Below are 23,611 nucleotides of genomic sequence, written 5' to 3' on the forward strand. Positions count from 1 at the left end.
TCTCTGGCTGCGGGGGGAGAGGGAAAGGTAGCTTCACCGCCGCGTTCAAAGTTGCACCCGCTGCCTCTCAGCCGCGCCCGATGTCGGGGGCTAAGTCCACACCAGGAACTGGCTGCTGGACTGAGGCTTACCTCTGAGGGATCGCGGAAATCACCTCAGGAATTCTCAACTGGGGAGGGACCCGTAGGATTCACCGCAGGAGAGCGGGACTTGTCTCTATAGGTATGATTTCTTCTTGTTCTGGATTTCTTTGGTTAGAATACTCTAACTCTGTGCAAGCGTGTATAGAATCCCGAACTGCTATGGAGATGGAAAATACTGAGGAGCATGGCATCCTGCAGGAGTATATGTACTAGGGCTGATGTCAGATTGAAATCTGATCCGTCTACAACTGCTATCAGGAGCACACTATACCCATTGGTCCTGAGTCCATCTGCTACACACCAGGAAAGTTGGTGTTTAAATCATGGGCTCACACAAGCACTGACTGGACAGGCATTCAGATCTACAGAAGATCCAGTTAGTCTGCTGTACATGGGTAACATATCACATAAGTTACTTCCTTTTTTTTTTTTTTCCTGCTCTTAGCATTATCTATTTTAGAAATACAAAAAAAAAAAAATATATATATACATATAATATATTACAGTGCAGTACAGCATTACTTGTAAATCGCTTGTCAAAGGAAGGAATAAGAAAGGAAAGATGGTAAAGGGGAGAATAAAAAAGGAAGAGGCTGAGAGATTAAAGGTAGAGAGGAGAGGGCAGAGGGGAAAGGGGCTGGGGAGAGCAAAAGGAACAAAATGAGAGAGGAAGAGCAAAGGATGAAGTGATTGGGAAGGAGATGGCAAAGGGAGTGAAACAGTGAGAAGGGGCTGGAAAGGAATGGCAGACCTGTGCTGGGGGAAAAGAGAGAAAGTCACTCAACACACAGTTAAACTCTGGAATTTGTTGCCAGAGGATGTGGTTAGTGTAGATGGGTTTAAAAAAGGATTGGATAAGTTCTTGGAGAAGTCCATTACCTGCAATTAATTAAGTTGACTTAAAAAATAGCCACTGCTATTACTAGCATCAGTAGCATGGAACATACTTAGGGGCAGATTTTCAAAGGGTTACGTACGTAACCCTCGAAAAGCTGCCCCTTCCACCCCCTGCGCGCGCTGAGCCCCGGGGCTTTCCTGGGGGGCATGTCGCGACTGGCGCGTCATTGGGGGGCATTCCGGGGGCGGGGTCGCAGGCGTGGTTCCGGCCCAGGGGCGTTCCGGGGGCGTGGCCGCAGCCTCCAGACCAGCCCCCGGCCGGAACATGGTGCGCCTGCAGCCAACCGGCGCAGGCGCACCAAAGGGAGGGGGGAATTAGTTAGGGCTGGGGGATGGGTTAGCTAGGGGAAGGGAAGGGAGGGGAAGGTGGGGGCTGGGGCCGGAAGGAATGTTCCCTCTGAGTCCTTTTTTGTTTTCAGCACTTCAAAGCGGATTACATTCAGGTACTGAGGGTATTTTCCCTATCCCCTATCCTCCTTCACGCTGTCCTGTCCTTGGCAGCTTTTGAGGAGTTAGAGGTGTGTGCGGTTGGCGGTCGGCCGGGCCCTGCAAGGCATCGAGCCTCTGGTTCCACTGGGACCGCCACCACTGCAAGAGCTGACTCCATTGGTATTTGCGCCTCTCTTGGAGCGGCTGGACCTGCTGCTTAGTGTCTTACCGATGCAGCCAGCTCCAATGCCCTGAACCCCTTTGCTGTCGAAGGGAGCATCACTGCTGCCGCCACCGGTCCCCATTCCAGTGAGTGACTCCTCGGATGAGGAAGGTCCATTAGGGTTGACTGCACCTCAGCCGCGCACTGCACCCTGGCAACCTCTGGCACTCCCGGGGCCATTGGGACCGATGTCCTCTGTGCCTTCGATGCCCCCAGCACTCTAGATGCCGGTGGATCAATTGGTGCCCATACGGCCCAGGATCCCACCTGTACCCTTGGTACTGTCTTCGGTTCCACCAGTAACCCCGTGGCCCTCTGGCTCGAGGCTTAGGGCTCAGGTGGGAGCTCCACTCCCCACGACTCTGGATGTTCAAAGTGAAGGGGAAGCCCCCTATGATCCTTGCGAAGGAGAGGCATTTTTCTCCTTCACAGAATAATCAGAGAACTTGCCTTCTGAACCCTCTCCACTGGACGAGAGGCGGAAATCCCCTCCAGAGGATCTTTCTTTTTGCTGGGTTTGTTAAGGCCATGGGGGAGTCAGTGCCTTTCCAGCTATTAACAGAACATAATTCTCATCACAAGATGATGGAGCTCCTGAAATTTCTTGATGCTCTTAAGGAAATGGTGGCTGCACATTTTGTTTTCTGAATTGCGCGGGAATACCTAATAGGGCCATCAACATGCATTTGCATGTTGAGGGCACTATTAGGTACGGGGGATTGGACGCGCGTTTCGGCCCCTTACTGAATAAGGGGTAACGCTAGCGCGTCGTAAATGCGCGTCCAATGACGGGTTAACAGTGTTCTCCGTCTGAGCGCACTGTACTGTATTGGCCCGTTTGAAAGCATATAAGAAAATTATTCCTTACCTGCTAATTTTCGTTCCTGTAATACCATGGATCATTCCAGACGGTGGGTTATGTTCCATGTCCAGCAGATGGAGTCAGAACACAAAATTCCCAGGGGAGGAACCATATAACCACGCCTCCCCTGTAACAGCTCTCAGTAACTAGACTAACAAAGCCCAAAAGAGAGAGACTAAAAACAGAGGGATCAAGTAATCAAAGAAGGAATTGAAATAACCACTGTCCAAATAAACAGCAACTAAATTCTGAACAGTGAACTTGCGAACAGCAGTGCGTGAACAAAAAAGACGCGCAGTATTCGAAATACAGAGTAAAAGATTGTTAAGACAGGTAGGCAGGGATGTCCCACAAGCAAACCCCCAAACCAAGGGAAGGTGTCTGGAATGATCCATGGTATTACAGGAACGAAAATTAGCAGGTAAGGAATAATTTTCTTTTCCCTGTACATACCAGGATCATTCCAGACGGTGGGATGTACCAAAGCTTTCCCATCACGGGTGGGCCGCAGACAGCCCTGCTCCTATTACCTTGTCTCCAAGCTGATCGCCCGACGGAGCACCGACGTCCAGGCGATAATGTCTCGCAAAAGTATGGATCGACTTCCAGGTGGCCGCCCTACAAATCTCCTGAGTGGAGACGGAGGAGCTCTCCGCCCAAGATGTCGCCTGGGCTCGAAGAGAATGAGCCTTGACAACCAGCGGAGGGGACTTACCTACGCCAAGGTACGCCGCTATGATCGCTCCCTTCAACCACCATGCTATAGATTGTTTGGAGGCCATGCAACCCTTCCGGGGTCCAGACCAGAGGATAAACAGATGATTGAAGAGCCGAAAATCATTAGTCACCTCCAGATAGCGTATCAGAGACCGCCGTACATCCAGTCTACGCAGGTCTCCAGACTCAGAAGAGGCAAAAGATGGTAATTCCACAGATTGGTTGAGGTGGAATGCCGAAACCATTTTAGGGAGAAAAGAAGGAACCGTCCTCAGCGAGACCCCTTCAGGCGTGAAACGAAGGTATGGTTCACGACAGGATAGGGCCTGCAGCTCGGAAATACGTCTTGCTGAACTGATTGCCACGAGAAAAATGGTCTTGAGAGTGACGTCCTTGATGGTAGCCGAGCTTAGAGGTTCGAACGGCTAACCACAGAGGACTCGGAGCACCAGATTCAGATTCCACGACTGACAAGGTGGGCGAATCGGAGGCTTCAAGTGTTTCACTCCTTTAAGGAAACGGGAGACGTCACCTGAACCCAAAGAGAATTGTAAGCAAGACCCAAATCCAAACCTGCCTGCAAGAAGGAAAGGACTTGTGGCACTGAGGCCTGCATGGGAAGAATGTCATTCGCTCCACACCAATCCTCAAAGACCTTCCAGACTCGAACATAGGTCACAGAGGTGGACATCTTACGTGCTTTCAGTAGCGTTGAAATAACCGGCTCCGGATAACCACGCCTCCTCAACTGACGCCTCTCAAAAGCCAGGCCACAAGTCAGAAGCGATCTGCCTCCTTGAAAAATATTGGTCCCTGGCGTAGAAGACGTGGCAGCTGACCGAGAAAAAGGGGACCCTCCACAGTCAAATTGTGCAGATCCGCGAACCACGGTCGTCGGGGCCACTCTGGCGCCACAAGGATCACCGGCTCTTGGTGTGCCTCTATCCTGCGGATGACCTTGCCCACGAGGGGCCACGGTGGGAAAACATATAGGAGAAAGTGGCGCAGCCAGGGCAGGACCAGCGCGTCCACGCCCTCGGCGCTGCGCTACCGCCTGCGGCTGAAGAAGCGGGCGGCCTTTGCATTTCCGGTGGTTGCCATTAGGTCTACGTGCGGTGTCCCCCATCGCCGTACTATTATCCGCATTGCCTGCTGCGAGAGCTCCCACTCTCCGGGATCCAAGTTTTGTCGGCTGAGAAAGTCCGCCTGTACGTTGTCCACTCCCGCTATATGCGAAGCCGCTAGTCGTTGGAGGTGAAGCTCTGCTCACTCCATCAATTTGTCGGTTTCCAGAGAGACCAACCGACTTCTCGTGCCTCCCTGGCGATTGATGTACGCCACTGTAGTCGCATTGTCCGATAGCACCCTGACTGCTTGATGGCGTACTATGGGGAAGAAACCCTGTAACGCCAGACGGACCGCCCTGGTCTCCAAGCGGTTGATGGGCCACTTCGACTGTTCCTCCGTCCATCGACCCTGGATTGAGCTGTCCCGACAGACCGCTCCCCAGCCTGTGAGGCTGGCGTCCATGGTGATAATCACCCAATCCGGGTCCTCCGGCGACACCCCCTGAGCTAGGTGCCGCGGTTCCAGCCACCAATGGAGACTGATGAAGGTTCCTCTCGGAATCGGAAGGATTGCCTGGAAATCTCTCGACACTGGCTGCCACCAGGAGAGTAGGGATCTCTGCAGAGGCCTCAGATGCGCAAATGCCCAAGGAACCAGATCGATGGTCGAGGCCATGGTCCCCAGTTCCTGCAGGTAGTTCCAGGCAGTGGGCGTCTCGAGCGCCATAAATCATTGAATCTGCTGACGCAGAGAATGAGCTCTGTCCGAATGCAGAAAAACCCTGGCATTCTTGGTGTCGAAGTCAGCTCCCAGAAAATCCAACGACTGGGACGGGACCAGGCTGCTCTTGGTGAAGTTGACAATCCATCCCAGAGATTGGAGAAGTTGTACCACTCTGTCGACTGCGAGGATACACTGCGCTCGTGACTTTGCACGGATGAGCCAATCGTCTAGGTAAGGATGCACAAGGATGCCTTCCTTGCGCAAGGTTGCCGCCACTACCACCATGATCTTCGTGAAAACCCGTGGAGCTGTGGACAGGCCAAAGGGAAGAGCGCGAAATTGGAAGTGTTGACCCAAAATTTTGAAGCGTAGGTAATGCTGATGAGCTTGACAAATTGGTATGTGGAGATACGCCTCCATGAGATCCAACGAAGCCAAGAATTCTCCCGGATGAACTGCCGCTAACACTAAACGGAGTGTCTCCATGCGGAAACGAGGGACTTTGAGGGACCGGTTGACCTGCTTGAGATCCAGGATAGGATGAAAAGTACCTTCCTTCTTGGGAACCACAAAGTAGATTGAATAATGCCCCCGGCCCAGTTCGGCGGCTGGCACCGGCACTATGGCCCCCAATTGAAGGAGACGATCGAGGGTCTGCCGCACGGCTCCCTGTTTGATTAAGGACCCGCAAGGGGAAAACAGGAACCGGTCCCGAGGAGCGCAAACAAAATCCAAAGCGTAACCGCGTCTTAGAATATCCAGAACCCATTGATCCGACTTGATTTGGACCCACTCTTCGTAGAAGAGAGCAAGGCGACCCCCCAGTCGAGGGACCACCTCGCGGGTCCGTCTGGCATGATTGGGTAGATTTAGTGGATGTACCAGCACCCTGCGCTTCCTTACCCTGGCGGCGCCCACGAAAGGGCTGGTTCCAGGAGTGCGAACGAGAAGAGGGAGCCCGAGGTGGCTGTTGCCTCTGAGGACGCGCTCTCCGCTGGTTACGATAACGGTTTCTGGAGTAATTATATGATCTTGACGAACGGGGTCGATCTTCGGGAAACTTGTGCACCGCGTTCTCATTAAGGGACTTGATGATCTGATCCAAGTCTTCACCAAAAAGATACCTACCCTTAAAAGGAAGGGACCCCAAAAGTGTCTTGGAAGAGGCATCAGCCGACCAATTGCGAAGCCAAAGGAGCCGACGCGCTGAGACCGCCGCCACCATGGTTCGGGCTAGGACCCTTAAAAGATCATATAAAGCATCCGCTCCATAGGCAACCACTGCTTCCAGTCTGTCCGCCTGGTGAGCCTCAGCGTCTGGTAAGGACTGGGAGGTGAGAAGCTGCTGCACCCACCGAAGACCCGCTCGCTGTGCGAGGGAACTGCAGATAACCGCCCGCATCCCTAAGGCCGAGACCTCAAAGATACGCTTGAGGTAAACCTCCAGCTTCCGATCCTGCATATCCTTCAACGCCGTCCCTCCAGTGACAGAAATAGTGGTATGCTTTGTGACCGCTGATACCGCAGAATCTACGGCGGGAACTTTGAGAATTTCCAAAAAATCCGCCGGCAGAGGATACAATTTTTCCATGGCTCTACCGACCCTAAGGTTGGCCTCCGGGGACTCCCATTCCCGAGTGATCAACTGCAAGATCTTGTGATGAGTGGGAAAAGACTTGACTAGAGGCCGCAGTCCTGCTAGGAGGGGGTCCCCCTTCTTGAGAGCCGGGTCAGGTCCCACCGGTTCTGGAGGGGGATCAATATCCATTTCCTGGAGGATGTAGGGAATGAGGTCATCTAACTCCGCCGCTTGGAAGATGCAGAGGACTATAGGGTCGTCGCCCTCCACCTGGGCCGCCAAGGTGGGGTCGTCCACGTCAGGGTCCTGGGATTGTCCTTCCCCCGACGAAGTCTGTATTATCGATGGTGTCCCGGTAGGGCCACGAGATGTCCCCGCTCCCCCGCCTACTAAAGGGGGGCGAGCCTGAGGGAGGGTCCCACCCAAGAGGGGGGTAGGACATGGTATCTTGGGGGGAGAGGGTCCCCAGGTCCCGAAGGTCGTGTCTCTGCTCTGAAGAAAAGCCCTGTGCATCAGGACAATGAATTCAGGGGAAAAGGCCTGGCATCCTGAGGGGTCACCCACCGGGGGATCCCCCTTCTGCCTACCAGGATTGGACTCGGAGTAAGGGTCCAAAACGGGCCTAGAAGTGGGGAACGGATTATCAGTGTCCTCCTCAGAAAGCGCGGCATCAGAATCTTGCAACAAAATGGTCCGCCGTTCCCGCGTTGAGAGGGAACGGGGCCTGGCGCTTCCTTCCCACGCGGTCTGCAGCTCGAACGTCCTTGTTAATAGCTGGCGCACATTCCCCCTCGGGGAAACAGCCTGAGCACAGACCCTCTTCAGAAAATAATCCGGCCCTGTCGGAGCCCTCACAAGGCGCCGCGGACTGCATCGCCGCAGGGAGAGAGAGAGGGGGGAGAGGTTCTACAGGTGGCTCGCGCCTAAAATGAGCGCCGACCCGGCAACGGACGCTTGCCGCGGTCCCCCACCGACCTGAAGAAGAACTGACGGGGAATTACCCTCCCGACAGCAGGCGGCCCCGGGGAATGGTGCTTCGCAGGGCCGCAGGTCGGGATGTCGGTCGCTCCCCAAAAGGGAGGGGGGAAAACCTGGGTCAGGAGGGAGAGGCCGGCGCTACCGACTTTCACCTCAGAGAGCCGAACGGAGTCCAAAAAATTGCAGTCTTCTGCTGAAAAAGAAGATGAAACAAAAATACACTTACCCCAACTGAGCCCTCAGTGAGGAAAATGAGAAAAGAAAGAAAGAAAACAGGCAACAGCCTGTCAGCAAGTCACCAGGCTAGAGAGCGATGAGCCAGCACTAGCGGAGAGCTCTCCCCCTGTTGTAAGAAGAGCCTTAGCAAAGTGACCTAAACTGTAAATTTAAAACTTCCTTTTTTTTTTTTAAACTTGATCCCCCTGAGAGGAGGTAGCCCTAAGCTAAGAAGCTGGGGACCACAAGTCCCCTGCTCACATCTCCTGGAGTCAGAACGTTACTAAGAGCTGTTACAGGGGAGGCGTGGTTATATGGTTCCTCCCCTGGGAATTTTGTGTTCTGACTCCATCTGCTGGACATGGAACATAACCCACCGTCTGGAATGATCCAGGTATGTACAGGGAAACAGCGTTACTATCACTTTGAAAGCATATAGGGCCCGATTTTATAACATATGCGCGGGCGTAGATTTGTTCGCACAACCTGGCGCGAACAAATCTACGCCCAATTTTATAACATGCTCGCGCTCCCGCGCGTATGTTATAAAATCCAGGGTCAGCACGCGCAGGGGGGTGCACAATTGTGCAACCTGCGCGTGCCGAGCCAAGTAGCCTGCCTCCGTTTCTTCTAAGGCCGCTCCGAAATCGGAGCAGTCTTGGAGGGAACTTTCTTTCTGCCCCCCCCCCCCCCGCACCTTCCCCTCCCTTCCCCTATCTAACTAAACCCCCCCCAACCTTTACTGAAGAAGTTACGCCTGCCTCTGGGCAGGCATAACTTGCGTGCGCCGGCTCTCCATCCCCTGGCCCTGTGGCTGTTCGGGGGCCTCAGACTTGCCCCTGGAACGCCCATTTTTTCAAGCCCCGGGACTTACGCATGTCCCAGGGCTTGCGCGCGCCGCCTAGCCTATGCAAGATAGGCTCGGTGCGCGCAGGGGGAGGCAGGGGTAGGTTTTCAGGGGTTGTGCGCATATCTTACGTGCGCAACCCTTTGAAAATCTACCCCATACAGCGTTGCTATCTGCTTCAACGATAGGGGGAAGTGAGGAAAACAGGATTTACATGCAGACATCATCCAACAAGGCATCAATTTGTGCAATCTGGGTAAACAAGCCTCGGGGTAACTTGCTTGATGCGGCAGTTACTACCCTTAACCATAAGCCTTATGCTCACCTTTGATGCAACTCCAATATTACTCTCTGCATCAATGACAGGGGATGGCAGGAAATTTGAATCAAACAGTTACCAACAAGAGCCCTGAAGTTGGTGGTTGGTGAAACAGATAAGTATGGCAAAATAAGTGTGGAACTTGCTGGGCAGACTAGATGGGCTGATTGGTCTTTTTCTGCTGTCATTTCTATGATCCACCAGTTTCTTCGCCAACTTATGGTAGGGGAAAGCCTTCGTAGGACCTCTAAGCCCATCCAGAATTGGGTCTACTCCTTCCACATCCCAGCCTTCCTGGGGAACTTTCAGCCCAAGCTCCTCTAGAGCCTGAGGAATCAAAGGCCCTAACTCCTCCCTCCAGAACAACTGGACCACCTTGGGGGTCATCCCCCTCAGAGCTTGGGGCTTCTTCAGGATCGTCCCCTGGAACCGAGCCGGCTGTGTTTGGATTCCCTTGGTCCTGCGCTAACAACCTCTGAATCTCTGGGAGCGCCCTCCAAAGTGACCGACTTATCCAAATCCTCGCCATCCGGAGTAGGACCTAGCAAGGGTTGAACCCCAGAGGGCCTCTGCTTCCGGGCCTGCCCCGGGCTAAGGCCCAAGCATGGACCCACAGGAGGAGGGGGTTGATGTCTTAGCCCTGACTGCTGAGCCAATATGTTTCATGAGGGAGCAAAACAAAATCCGCTGAAAAAGCCTGGGAGTAGTAGAAACCTATTGTGAAAAACCAGACACCGGTAGTTCTGAGAAAAGTCCTCATCTACCCTGCCTTGTTCCACTCCAGAGCTCACGCAGATCAGGGAAACCGTTGGGGGAAATTCCCCCTTCCTCCGTCTGTGCGGGTAGCGCTGCATGGTAATCCAAAATGGCCGCTGTTTCTGTGCCAATGGAGGAGGACTCAACCTGCTCGGAACCCCGCAGCATGAGAAGAGAAGCCAGGGGAGAGCCTATATGCCGTTGCAACGATTTCGCTTGCACCTGTCTCTCTGATGGTCCTTCTCCACCCAACAGACACGCGGCACAGAGACTCAGGTGCGCCAGCCCCACGCTCTATAACACTATGGCGGGAAACCCTTGCGCTGACTCTAAAAAAAAAGAAATGGAGAGGTTAAGAAAGCCCTTCTCTCCTTACCACCGCCTCTACCGAGTAGAGAGCCGTTGCTTACCTCAGCTCCTTCGATGTTAAATTCTTTTCTTTTTTAAGAACATAAGAAATTGCCATGCTGGGTCAGACCAAGGGTCCATCAAGCCCAGCATCCTGTTTCCAACAGAGGCCAAACCAGGCCACAAGAATCTGGCAATTACCCAAACACTAAGAAGATCCCATGCTACTGATGCAATTAATAGCAGTGGCTATTCCCTAAGTAAACTTAATTAATAGCAGTTAATCGACTACTCCTCCAAGAACTTATCCAAACCTTTATTGAACCCAGCTACACTAACCACATCCTTTGGCAACAAATTCCAGAGCTTTATTGTGCGTTGAGTGAAAAATAATTTTCTCCGATAAGTCTTAAATGTGCTATTTGCTAACTTCATGGCATGCCCCCTAGTCCTCTTATTATTCGAAAGTGTAAATAACAGATTCACATCTACTCGTTCAAGACCTCTCATGATCTTAAAGACCTCTATCATATCCCCCCTCAGCCGTCTCTTCTCCAAGCTGAACAGCCCTAACCTCTTCAGCCTTTCCTCATAGGGGAGCTGTTCCATCCCCTTTATCATTTTGGTTGCCCTTCTCTGTACCTTCTTCATCGTAACTATATCTTTTTTGAGATGCGGCAACCAGAATTGTACACAGAATGTATCACAATCTGCTCGTGATTTAACTACTCTGAATAATTTTGTGTCATCCGCAAATTTGACAACCTAACTCGTATTCCTTTCCAGATCATTTATATATATATTGAAAAGCACAGGTCCAAGTACAGATCTCTAAGGCACTCCACTGTTTACCCTTTTCCACTGAGAAAATTGACCATTTAATCCTACTCTCTGTTTCCTGTCTTTTAACCAGTTTGTAATCCACGAAAGGACATCGCCTCCTATCCCATGACTTTTTAGTTTTCTTAGAAGCCTCTCATGAGTGACTTTGTCAAATGCCTTCTGAAAATCCAAATACTCTACATCTACCGGTTCACCTTTATCCACATGTTTATTAACCCCTTCAAAAAAAATGAAGCAGATGTTAGGCAAGACTTCCCTTGGGTAATCTATGTTGACTGTGTTCCATTAAACCATGACTTTCTATATGTTCTACGATTTTGGTCTTGAGAATAGTTTCCACTATTTTTCCTTGCACTGAAGTCAGGCTCACTGGTCTATAGTTACCTGGATCGCCCCTGGAGCCTTTTTGAAATATTGGGGTTACATTGGCCACCCTCCAGTCTTCAGATGCAATGGATGATTTTAATGATAGTTTACAAATTTTAACTAATAGATTATAAATTTCATGTTTTAGTTCCTTCAGTACCCTAGGATGCATACCATCCGGTCCCGGTGATTTGCTACTCTTTAGTTTGTCAATCTGGCCTACTGCATCTTCCAGGTTCACAGTGATTTTGTTCAGTTCGCCTGACTCATCACCCCTGAAAACCATCTCTGGAACTGGTATCTCCTCAATATCCTCATTAGTAAACATGGAAGCAAAGAATTAATTTAGTCTTTCTGCAATGGCCTTATCTTCCTTAAGAGCCTCTTGTTATGATCAGGAGGGATCGTGAACCCTTGGACCGACGGGAGGATGATATTACCTTAGGAGGTGGCTGCTTAGGTTCCCTCGTTGGGTGACAAGGCAGAACAGAAGATGGGACTGGCTGACCCTCGGCACTGAAGACTGAGACGGCCGTTGAGAGAGCGAAGAGTCGTGATGTCGGAGTAGAGCCAACTGGATCTTCGCCACTGGAAGCCCGCGGTCCCCCTGGGAGGAGCCTGTAGGGACCCGGGCCACTGGGACTTAGGTGGACCTTTGAGAGGTCGAGGAGGTGTGAGGTCGATGCAAGGGCCAACTGGATCTTAGCCACTGGAAGCCTGCGGTCCCCTCAGGAGGAGCCCATAGGGACCCAGGCCGCTAGGACTTAGGTGGGCCCTTGGAGACGATGGTCCGGAAGAAGTCCAAGGTCGAGTACCAGAGGGTCGTCGCTTACCAGTCCGAGGTCACACGCCGAGGGATCACCACTTTCCAGTCCGAAGTCACACACCGAGGAATCACCGCTTGCCAGTCTGAAGTCACACACCGAAGAATCATCGTTTGCCAGTCCGAAGTCACTCATCGAAGAATCACCGAGAAGAAGCAGAAACCAGGAACTCGAGGAACCAGAAAACTCACCGAAGCAAGCAGACTCGTAACAACGAAGCTGCCAAGTTGAGGAATGAGTGGAGGAAGTCAGCTTTTATACTTCCCTGTGCCTGGCCCATTAGACACAGGTGAAGGCAATTTGGAGGACGAGGCCCCTTTAAATCCTGTGAGGGGGCACGGCCTCTCGCCTAAGGGAAGGGTGGCCATCTTGGGTCCTGAGGGCAGAGCAGAGTGGCCAGATGCCACGAGGGAAGGCCTGGAGTGCCTCCCCCGCTCGCAGCCACTGGGGGGGTCGGCGCTGAGGTGACCAGAGCCAGGTTCCGGTGCCCTCCCCGACATTGCCGCAATGGCCCCGACGCCGTGAGTCAGGTAGGGGATTGCGGCAGTAGCTGCCCGCGGCTGTGAGGCACAACACCCCTTTAACCCTCGATCATCTAATGGTCCAACTGACTCCCTCAGAGGTTTCTTGCTTCGGATATATTTAAAAAAGTTTTTATTATGAGTTTTTGCCTCTATGGCCAACTTCATTTCAAATTCTCTCTTTGCCTGTCTTATCAATGTTTTACACTTAACTTGACAATGCTTATGTTTTATCCTATTTTCTTCAGATAGATCCTTCTTCCAATTTTTGAAGGATTTGTTTTGACTAAAATAGCCTCTTTCACATCACCTTTTAACCATGACGGTAACCGTTTTGCCTTCCTTCCACCTTTCTTAATGTGTGGAATACATATGGACTGCACCTCTAGGATTGTATTTTTAAACAATGTCCATGCCTGTTGAACACTTTTAACCTTTGCAGCTGCACCTTTCAGTTTTTTTCTAACTATTTTCCTCATTTTATCAAAGTTTCCCTTTTGAAAGTTTAGTGTTAGAGCTGCAGATTTACTTATTGTCTCCCTTCCAGTTATTAGTTTAAATTTGATCATGTTATGATCACTGTTGCCAAGTGGCCCCACCACCGTTACCTCTCTCACCAAATCCTGCATTCCACTGAGAATTAAATCTAAAATAGCTCCTTTTCTTGTTGGTTCCTGAACCAATTGCTCCATGAAGCAGTCATTTATTACATCCAGGAACTTTATGTCTCTAACAAGTCCTGATGTTACATTTACCCAGTCAATATTGGGATAATTGAAATCTCCCATTATTATTGACTGCCAAACTGGTTAGCTTCCCTGATTTCTCTTAGCATTTCATCCATCTGTCTGACTATTTTGTCCAGGTGGACGGTAGTATACTCCTATCACTATACTCTTACCCAACACACATGGGATTTCTACCCATATAGATTCTACTGAGCATTTAGTCTCTTGTACGATCTTTATCCTGTTGGACTCTATACCCTCCCGGACATAAAGTGCCACACTCCCACCAAGTTGATCCTCCCTATCATTGCGATATAATTTGTACCCTGATATAGCACTGTCCCATTGGTTATCCTTCTTCCACCAAGTCTCTGTGATGCCAATTATGTCAATCTCATCATTTGCTGCTATACACTCTAACTCTCCCATCTTACTTCTTAGACTTCTGGCATTGGCATACAGACATTTCAAAGTGTGTTTTTTGTTTGTATTAATAACTTGCTTTTCAGTTGTTAGGGATATTTTGGAAATCATTAGCTTTGGTGATTTTTTACATATAGGCACATGGACTACGTTTGCTTTTATTGGAACCTCTGAGATGCCCTAACTCTCCTGTTTCATTTGTATCCTTCAAGGATCCATTTCTCCGAACCATGCACTGCTGAGTGACTGTTGGCTTCCCCCCTTGTTCTAGTTTAAAAGCTGCTCTATCTCCTTTTTGAAAGTTAGTGCCAGCAGTTTGGTTCCACTCTGGTTAAGGTGGAGTCCATCCTTTCAGAAAAGTCTCCCCCTTCCCCAAAGGTTTCCCCAGTTCCTTACAAAACCGAATCCCTCTTCCCTGTACCATCGTCTCATCCAAGCACTGAAACTCTGGAGCTCTGCCTGCCTCTGGGGACCTGCACATGGAACAGGAAGCATTTCAGAGAATGCCACCCTGGAGGTTCTGGATTTCAGCTTCCTACCTAAAATCCTAAATTTGGTTTCCAGAACCTCTCTCCCACATTTTCCTATGTCGTTGGTGTCCTCATGTACCAGGACAGCCGGCTCCTCCCCAGCACTGTCTATAATCCTATCTAGGTGACGCGTGAGGTCTGCCACCTTCGCACCAGGCAGGCAAGTTACTAGGCGGTCCTCACGTCCACCAGCCACCCTACTATCTACATTTCTAATAATTGAATCACCAACTATGATGGCCGGCCTAACCCTTCCCTCCTGGGCAGTAGCCCTGGGAGACTTGTCCTCAGTGCGAGAGGACAATACATCACCTGGAGAGCAAGTCCTTGCTACAGGATCACTTCCTGCTTCACCAGGGTGATGTTCTCCTACTGGGAGACCTTTCTGATCCAAGGCAGCACTGGGGTTGCCAGATTGGATTTGGGACTTGGCTACTATTTATTGTTTTATTTATTTATTGATTTTATATACTGTCTTTGGAGGGAACCATCACAACTGTTTACATAAGTAAAAGAAAACAATAGTGATTACATAAATATATAAGAAGACAATAACAATATAAATAAAGTCAGATACAAATAATAACAACAAATTAATAGAGCTAATAAATAGATAAAATATAAATCAGATAAAACATGTACTAAAAAAGAACACTTAAAATTAGAAGAATCAATGAAATTAGATAGGAAAGAACAAACATTTTAATAAGGCTGGCAATTGCATTGTTTACTCTGATTCCTAATAAGCGGGCCGATACAGTAAAGTCCGCGGGAGAGCGGGCAAATGCCCGCTCTCCCGGTGCGCACACAGGCCACTCTCCTGTGCGCGCGATTCAGTATTCAAATTAGGGTCGGCGGTAAAAAGAGGTAAAAAGAGGCGCTAGAGACACTAGCGCATCCCTAGCGCCTCTTTTCGGGCAGGAGCGGCGGCTGTCAGTGGGTTTGACAGCCAACACTCAGTTTTGCCGGCATCTGTTCTCAAGCCCGCTGATAGTCTCGGGTTCGGAAACCGGACGCCGGCAAAATTGAGCGTCCGGTTTTCAACCCGCTAGCCGCGGGCCGACTTCAAATTTTTTTTTTAAAACTTTTTGTAACTTTCGGGATCTCCGACTTAATATCGCCATGATATTAAGTCGGAGGATGCACAGAAAAGCAGTTTTTACTGCTTTTCTGTGCACTTTCCTGGTGCCCGGAGAAATTAGCGCCTACCTTTGGGTAAAAAGGGGCACACTGATAAAGCCGCCTGAACAGCCTCATGAAAGGGAGGGATCTGGACCACCAGATTTACACCCCACAGATCACGGACCGAGTGTCCTAAAGGATCACCAACCCCAGCTTATCCACCTCAACCAGTCAGGGAAGGATCCACTAGGACCCAAAAATCCCCTAGGAGGAAGGCTCATAAAATTAGAAAACTCTCCAGACTGTAGAACTGCAGGTGGCACCAGGGATTATGAAGCAGTGTCAGTGAAACTTTCTCTGTCTCCACTGCTGGCAGGGATGCATAAACCTAGGAGTCTCGTCTGATCCGGGTACGTACAGGGAATTACCCTTTAGGGAATTAGGTACTACTTATCACTGTGCGATAGCAGCAGTGGATCTATTTACTGTTTGGGATCTTACCAGGTACTTGCGACCTGGATTGGCCACTTTTGGAAACAGAATATTGGGCTTGATGAAACTTTTATCTGACCCACTATGGCAATTGTTATGTACTTATAGAATTATTTTTAGGTTCTTAGACTATCCAATCTGTAATGATCTCAGCCACCCAGGGGATTCATTTCCTTGGATCTGTAAAGAGAGTATCCTTAGAACATATGCAATATTCACCTAATTCTAATCACATAGAAAAATATGTGCGCATATATTGAACACAGGGTAACAGACTCAAAAAGGGATTGAATGAGAACAATTTTGAAACTTGTGAGCAGTTATGCCCATAGTCAATAGCTAGTGCTGAAGCAATGACTGCTCACAAGTTTCAAAACTGTGCTCATTCAATCCCTTTTTGCTCTAATACCGTGTCTCTAATACATGCGAATATTTGTTTCCGTCCACTAAAAAGGTATCAGTTGCAACTTGTTTGTTGATCCCAATTTAATAACTTGTGTCTCAGTTTTCCATGGGACTGTCCAAAAAAGGTAACAAAAAAATCTAAATAAATAAAAATATAACTCAATGAAACATCTCAAAATGTCCTACAAAACAGAATAAAACATATCTTAAAAACACATTATCATAAAACATCTTGCAAACCAGTCTATAAACTCATCAAAAATCACTAGTGTGTCCTAGGGACTTGTAATGTTTGTTGGATGGTATTTGTTGCTTTGGCCTGAAGGTTTCTTCTTTTTGGTTTAATTTAATTTTTTATTATATTTATAAAATTGTGTCCTAGCTATTCCTAGACCCGAAGAAGTTAGTTAGAAGTTATTGAGAGCAGACTAAGTGAATCAGATGTTGGTTAGGAGTTTTACATAAGAACATAAGAAATGCCATACTGGGTCAGACCAAGGGTCCATCAAGCCCAGTATCCTGTTTCCAACAGTGGCCAATCCAAGTCACATGTACCTGGCAAGTACCCAAACATTAGATAGATTACACGCTACTATTGCTTATTAATTACCATCATAGCAGTTTATGGATTTAACCTCTAGGAACTTATCCAAACCTTTTGTAAACCCAGTAACACTAACTGCTGAAACCACATCCCCTGGCAATGAATTCCAGAGTTTAACTATATGCTGAGTGAAAAAGAATTGTCTTTGATTTATTTTAAATTAGTTACTTGCTATCTTCATGGAGTGGCCCCTAGTCCTATCTGACAGGCCGATTCAGTAAAGTCTGCGGGAGAGCGGGCGAATGCCCGCTCTCCCGGTGCGTGCGATTCAGTATTTAAATTAGGCCCGGCAGTAAAAACGGGCAAAAGGAGGCGCTAGGGACACCTCCTTGACAGGGGCGGCAGCTGTCAGCGGGTTTGACAGCCAACGCTCAATTTTGCCTGCGTTGGTTCTCGAGCCCGCTGACAGCCACGGGCTCGGAAACCGGACGCCGGCAAAATTGAGCGCCCGGTTTTCGACCCGACAGCTGCCGGCTGACTTCCAATTTTTTTTTTCAACTTTTTTCACCCTTCGGGACCTCCGACTTAATATCGCCATGATATTACGTTGGAGGGTGCACAGAAAAGCAGTTTTTACTGCTTTTCTGTGCACTTTCCCGGTGCCAGAAGAAATTAGCGCCTACCTTTGGGTAGGCGCTAATTTCTGAAAGTAAAATGTGCGGCTTGGCTGCACATTTTACTTTCTGAATCGCGCGTGAATACCTAATAGGGCCATCAACAAGCATTTGCCCGTTGAGGGCGCTATTAGGTTTGGCGGGTTGGATGCGTGTTTTCCGCCCCTTACTGAATAAGGGGTAAGGGAAAACGCGCGTCCAATAGCAGGCTAACAGTGTGATCCGTCGGAGCGCACTGTACTGTATCGGCCTGTCAGAGAGTAAATGACAGATTTTCATTAACTTGTTCAAGACCTTTCATGATTTTGTAGACTTCTGTCATTTCCCCCCTCAGTGTTCTCTTCTCCAAACTGAACAGCCTTAACTTCTTTTAGCCTTTTCTTATTTTGTTTTTGAAATTATGTACTGATGTATGATTTGTTTATATGCATTGTGTTACCATATATTGTACTGTGCTTGATACGTTGTGTTTACTTTGTAAGTATGAAATGTATTTTATCTATGTTGTAAGCCGCTCTGAATAGTCCTACAGGTCTAATAGGGCGTGATATAAATGTAAAGATAAAGACAAAAATACCATCCAAGAGGCATAAAAGCATTCAGACAATACAGATTAAAACTGCATGTCCACAACTCTATCTTATGAATCACTTGCTCAGTGCGGTGCCCATCCTGGATCTAGCTCTCACTCTCCCGGCGCCACTATTCTACCGATGCGGTTACATCCTTCCCTTCGGTCCCAATACACACGCCACAACCCCCTTTCTCCGATTCTCTGGCGTCGATTACAACGCATTCACTGCACCCGCCGCCACAACTCCTTTATCCAGCGATCCCGCCTGCTCGACCCAAGCATCGGCTGGGCTGTACCATTTGGTCCACCCCCGGGGGAGGCAGCTTGCATTCTCCCCGCTTCCTTCCGTCAGCCGCCAGATACGAAGAGAAAAGGCGAGGAGACGGGACTTTCTTGAAGTTTTGTATTCTCTCCAGTTTTTAATTTATCACCGGGAAGCTTGACGTTTGGTTTTTCAGGTAGGAGATGAGAAGCATTTTGAATTTAGGGCGCGCCATTTCACGAAAGGTTACGCTGTGCTTATGAGACTCCGCTTCTACGCCTGCCCACGCTCCTTTTACGGTTACTGGGCGGACTTGTCTCATGCCAAGGTTTGGCTGAGGCTGCGCGTGCGGATCAGAACGGGGTAGGTGAAGAGGACGCGGGGCGGGATGGGGGAAGGGTAGAGGGAGGAGTTCAGCGGTGGGTGAAATAGGAGCGGGGAGGGGAAAGGCCGCGACGTGAGCGCGTGACCTCCGGCGCCATTTTGTAGAGAAACAGGCAGATAAACCGAAACAAGAGCTGTATAGGCCGCTCGTCCGGAAAGAAAACGGGACGGGGAGAAGACATACAAGATAAGAAAAGTCCAGCGCCGCGACGGAGCCTCCGAGGTGGGACATGGTGCTGGTTGGTGGCGTGGGAATTGCAGGCAGGGCCTGAAGTAAGCTGAGGCATGAGGCCTACAACCTGCTTGGTCTTAGTCTCCTAGGCCTCTTTTCTATGAGGGGAAGGTATTTATTGTAGTTTGTAGTTTCCTCTCTTTAATTTTTTTTTATAACGGAGAAGGTTGGTGAGCCGGCGCTGTAATCCAGTTAAAAGTGAGTTGGGTTAGTGGTCTGTCACCTAATTCCTCCTTCCCCCCCCAAAAAAACCCCCCTCGAACCCAAAAAAGTCTGTGGGTCTTTTAGTCTTTCCGGGAGATAAAGTGTGGCTGTGGGTTTCTTAGCGTTTTATCGTCTTATCCCCAGCCCGCCTCGTGTATGTTGATAGAAACGAGTCCTGGAACTTCACCTTTCCTTGTACCGGGCACATGGTGCGGTGCCCGGAAGACTTGGGGGATTTCTCGGAAAAAGGGGGGGAGACGGTATAAGTTTCTCTTTACCTGTCATGACACGTTGTCTTCAGATAGTTCGGTAATGTGAAGTTTTCACAGGCCATGTTAATACGGTGGAATGATGTCGTGCAGCGGTTCATTTTGAGGCCTTATTCAAGTTTCCAGACAGCGTTCAAACTTTTCTCTTACTATACTTGTGTAAAGCAGCCACTCGCTTGAGAGGCTCACTTGTCAGTCTTCAACGTTTTTGTGTATTGTTGCAATTGAATGTCCACGTTTAAGTAGACCACATGCTAAAAGCTTGTTGCTGGTATGCGCGCGCGCTCTTTCTATAAATATATATATACATTCGCCATTAGATATGGCGGAGATGGTGTTGATCCCTGACTGTAGCAGTACTTTTGCTCTTGCTGTGATTACCTTTTAGTCCAGGCAACAACTGTGGTGTAACATTCGAAAGTGTGACCTCGCTGCAGTATCCAGCAGCTATAGAGCAAGTAATTGGGAGTCGGTGGATGCATGTTTCAACAAGTATATCTACTAGTCGCTTCTTAGCTAGAAAACTTTTTCTTTTCTATACTCCCTTACACTGTTCACTTATTCCTGTTTTCTCAGGCATTTAAATTGCTTTCCTGTACATACCCGGATCAGTCCAGACAGTGGGTTGAGCCTCCTTTCCAGCAGGTGGAGACAGACTAAAACTTGCAGGATACCCTATATCAGGACAGAGCCTATCCTCTCACCCTCCAGTATTCGTCTGTCTCCCAGCAGGTGCAGGGGTGGCAAGTGTTTTGAGCGGGACTGTCTCGGTCCCACCCAGTTCAGGGAAGCTTTGGTACATACCACTGTCTGGACTGATCCGGGTACGTACAGGAAAGGAAAATTAGTTTGAACCTGTTAATTTGTGTTCCTGTAGTACCACGGATCAGTCCAGACGCCCTTCCCTGTCTGTCTTCTGTCCTCTCGAAGCTTGTTTTCTTGCAGGTCTGCAGACTTCATATTTTCCTTGATGCAAGATTACTGAGCATTTACACCAGAAGCCTTGGTTATTTTATACCAAGTTTATGCAAGAGCGTATAGGTATACTATGCTTCTACATTATTCTATGGTTGCTCCGTTGAGCTTTTGGTTACTTGCTTGATCCTATTCTTGGTTTTATTGTTTTCTGCTTTGACATATGTTATACTGAAGGGTGAGAGGATAGGCTCTGTCCTGATGTAGGGCATCCTGCAAGTTTTAGTCTGTCTCCACCTGCTGGAAAGGAGGCTCAACCCACTGTCTGGACTGATCCGTGGTACTACAGGAATGAAAATTAACAGGTAAGAACTAATTTTCCTTTCTGTTCATTCATCTATTTCTCCTGTTTGTACAAATGGAAGTGTCTTCTCTAGCCCTGTTCCATCCTCTCTCTCCTTCTCGAGAATTTGTAGCTGTTTTTATCTATATGACTTTTTAAAAATTTGGTATGTTCTCCTTTAAAATTGCAGTAACTAATTGCCAGTCAGTACACTTGTTATATTAAGCTCTTTGTTTTAAAAAAATTAACTTCTATGTATATTTGTGGGCTAAATTAGTGCGTTTTTATTAATACATGTCTAACTTTCTGAAGTTATACTTCATCAAGCCCGTGCCCTGGAAACTGCTGGGTTCCTAGTTTAGTCTTATGTCTTTACTACTGTTCACTGGAAACTTGTGCTTCTTCAGAAAAGTGCATGTGCATATATTGGACACATGGTAACAGACTCTGAGGTTGAGTTAGTGCAAGTGTGAAACTTGTGAGCAGTAGTACCAATTATAAAGGTTTCAATCTTGGCTACTGTCCATTTGTTCATCTTTTCATACATCTATAATTCAGTCTTTTTAAATCTTTCTAGTGGAAAGTATAACAAAGCACCCTTATCTGAAGCTTGGATCACAAATAGCTGGCCAGCATGCAAGTTGAAATTTTTAAGCAGTTGCCTTGGGAAGTTTTAAATATCAACAGGTGAACAGTTTGGGTGTCCATTGTGCTTGGGGGGGGGGGGGGGGGGGGGGGGGCGGTGCTAGGAGAAAAACTACTTGGTGCTCTTCCAGCCCTTCCCTGCACAATCATACACACCAGCAAATTGTTCCATCTTTTTAATATTTAAACTTCCCAAGGCAACTGCTTAGGAGTTTTAGCTAGCCAGCCAATTCTGATCCAGGCTTTAGGATAAGTAAATGTGCTTTTTTTTTTTTTTTTTATAATTTCCACTTGAGAGAGGTTTAAAAAAGATTGAATTATGAATGTATGCAAAAGATGCACAAATGGACAGTAGCTAAGGTTGAAGCCTTTATAATTGGTACTGCTGCTCACAAGTTTTACACTTAAGTTAATTCAACCCCTTTTGTGACTTGCATATCTTCAGTTACCTTATTTCAGAATTTATATTCTGCTAATTGCAGATTCCATAAGAATATACATAATCAGACACCACAGCTAACACAGTAAAAACATACTAATAGAAAAGAACAAACAGAAAACGTGCAAACGTTCATGTCTACTGCTTCTTGCTGGTCTCCTACCTTTGGTGCCGATGCAATACAGTGCGCTCAGCCCAGTGGGAAAAGTAGGCGCTAATCCCCTAATGCAATAAGGGGATTAGCGCCTGTCTAATGCGGAGTGAATGAGAGCACTCGTCACATGCAAATGAGCCTATTACTCATTCACTCCCAATGCAAAAAGATAAATGTGCTTCTTAGATGCACATTTATCGCTCAGATATTAATGCCTTTCTGGAGCAAGCATTAATAGCTGAGCGCATTGAAAAGTAGTACAGAAAAGCAGTTTTCTGCTTTTCTGTACTACTTTAAAGTAAAAAACAAAACTCAGACACTTCTGCTTTGGATCGGACCCGCCAGGACCAGCGATGCTCTTATCTGCTGGGTGAAGTAGTAAGTTCTATAGGCGGGAGTGAAGACAGACAAGTAGCTCCGCTGGGAAATATGGATGGAGTTAAAGGCAGATTCCGAGAGGATGAAACTAACTGAAGACTGGCAGAGAGGCAGGTTTTGAAAACAGAGGCTGAGTTTACTGGCTTCTGTTTTCATTACTGGAAAATTAGCTGCGGCTGGTCACGCTAGGAAGGAAGCACTAAGGTTGCGCAAGCGACCCCCTAATTTAAATATTGCATGGCACCCTCCCTTTGGGGCACCATGCGCATGTTAAGAGAGCAGGCGCTGACTGATCAGCGCCCGCTTTCTACATGCCTTTATTGCATCGGCCCCTTTGTCTTTAATCTATCAACTACTTTCTTTAAAGTTGATCGCTACTTGATTGGTTTCTCAACCCCTTGCCTGTTGTAAACAACCAGTATTAAAAAATACTTATTCTTTAACTGATTTTCAGTAACCTATATTTTATTTCCTTGGTCATTAATTTTCTTATTGTGGTCTTGAGTCACTGAGTCCATTCTAGAGGAAATTTGGGAAATTTGTGTCATGCCTGTCTGGAGCGCTACATTCTGCTGGGCAATTAGCTCTCAAATTGTGTCCAAAGTTACCACAGGCAGCTTAGACGGAAACACTATTCGTGATTGAAGCTCCTGAACACCAGAAAGTATGGAAATATCTGTTGCTGTAGCAGAAACAGGAGCAGTCTTACTGCTTTCGCGTCTCTACGCTCCCTGAACCCCCGCTTCTCTCTGAGCAGTGTCTCCGCCTTGCCCCAATGTTACTCCCTCCACCTCCTCCATCGCAGCTGCGCCCTCCATGGTCTCCTCCGGGCGCGATCTGCTCGGGGTCTCCAACGCAGCCGCAGATGGCAGCGAAGACGAAATAGCCTGAGGAACCCTTAACTCAGGAGGGCTGAGCGATGTTTCCCCAGACGAGGCGGCGGTCTCCCTCCCGTCTCCATCAGCAGGGATCAGCGTCTCTCTTCTCGGGTAAAGCTGCGCAGTTTCATAGATGGTACGTTGTCCGGCTGGGAAAATCAGTTAAAGAATTTTCAAACTGTGCAAACTACTACAATTGCAGATTGCACCAACCTTAACAGGAAAATAGAAATGTTGGAGAATCGATTTAGAAGATTCAATTTAAGACTCTTAAATTTTCCTAAGATTATAGGAGAACTACAAAGAGTAACCTTGAGGAGGTATTTTGTTGAAACTTTACATATATCTCTTGAAGAT

The 23,611-nt window shown here is 48.3% G+C and overlaps 1 protein-coding gene across 1 annotated transcript in view; it reads left to right on the forward strand.

Moving 5' to 3' along the window:
• Positions 1-18,863: 18,863 nt before the first annotated feature.
• CNOT1 (CCR4-NOT transcription complex subunit 1) overlaps positions 18,864-23,611 on the forward strand; it is a 987,642-nt gene continuing 982,894 nt past the window's right edge. The window contains 1 exon segment of the mRNA XM_029609242.1: positions 18,864-19,020. The gene's annotated coding sequence lies outside the window, so the exon portion shown is untranslated.

Source organism: Rhinatrema bivittatum, chromosome 7 (assembly GCF_901001135.1).
Source record: "Rhinatrema bivittatum chromosome 7, aRhiBiv1.1, whole genome shotgun sequence".
Classification (NCBI taxonomy): Eukaryota; Metazoa; Chordata; class Amphibia; order Gymnophiona; family Rhinatrematidae; genus Rhinatrema; species Rhinatrema bivittatum.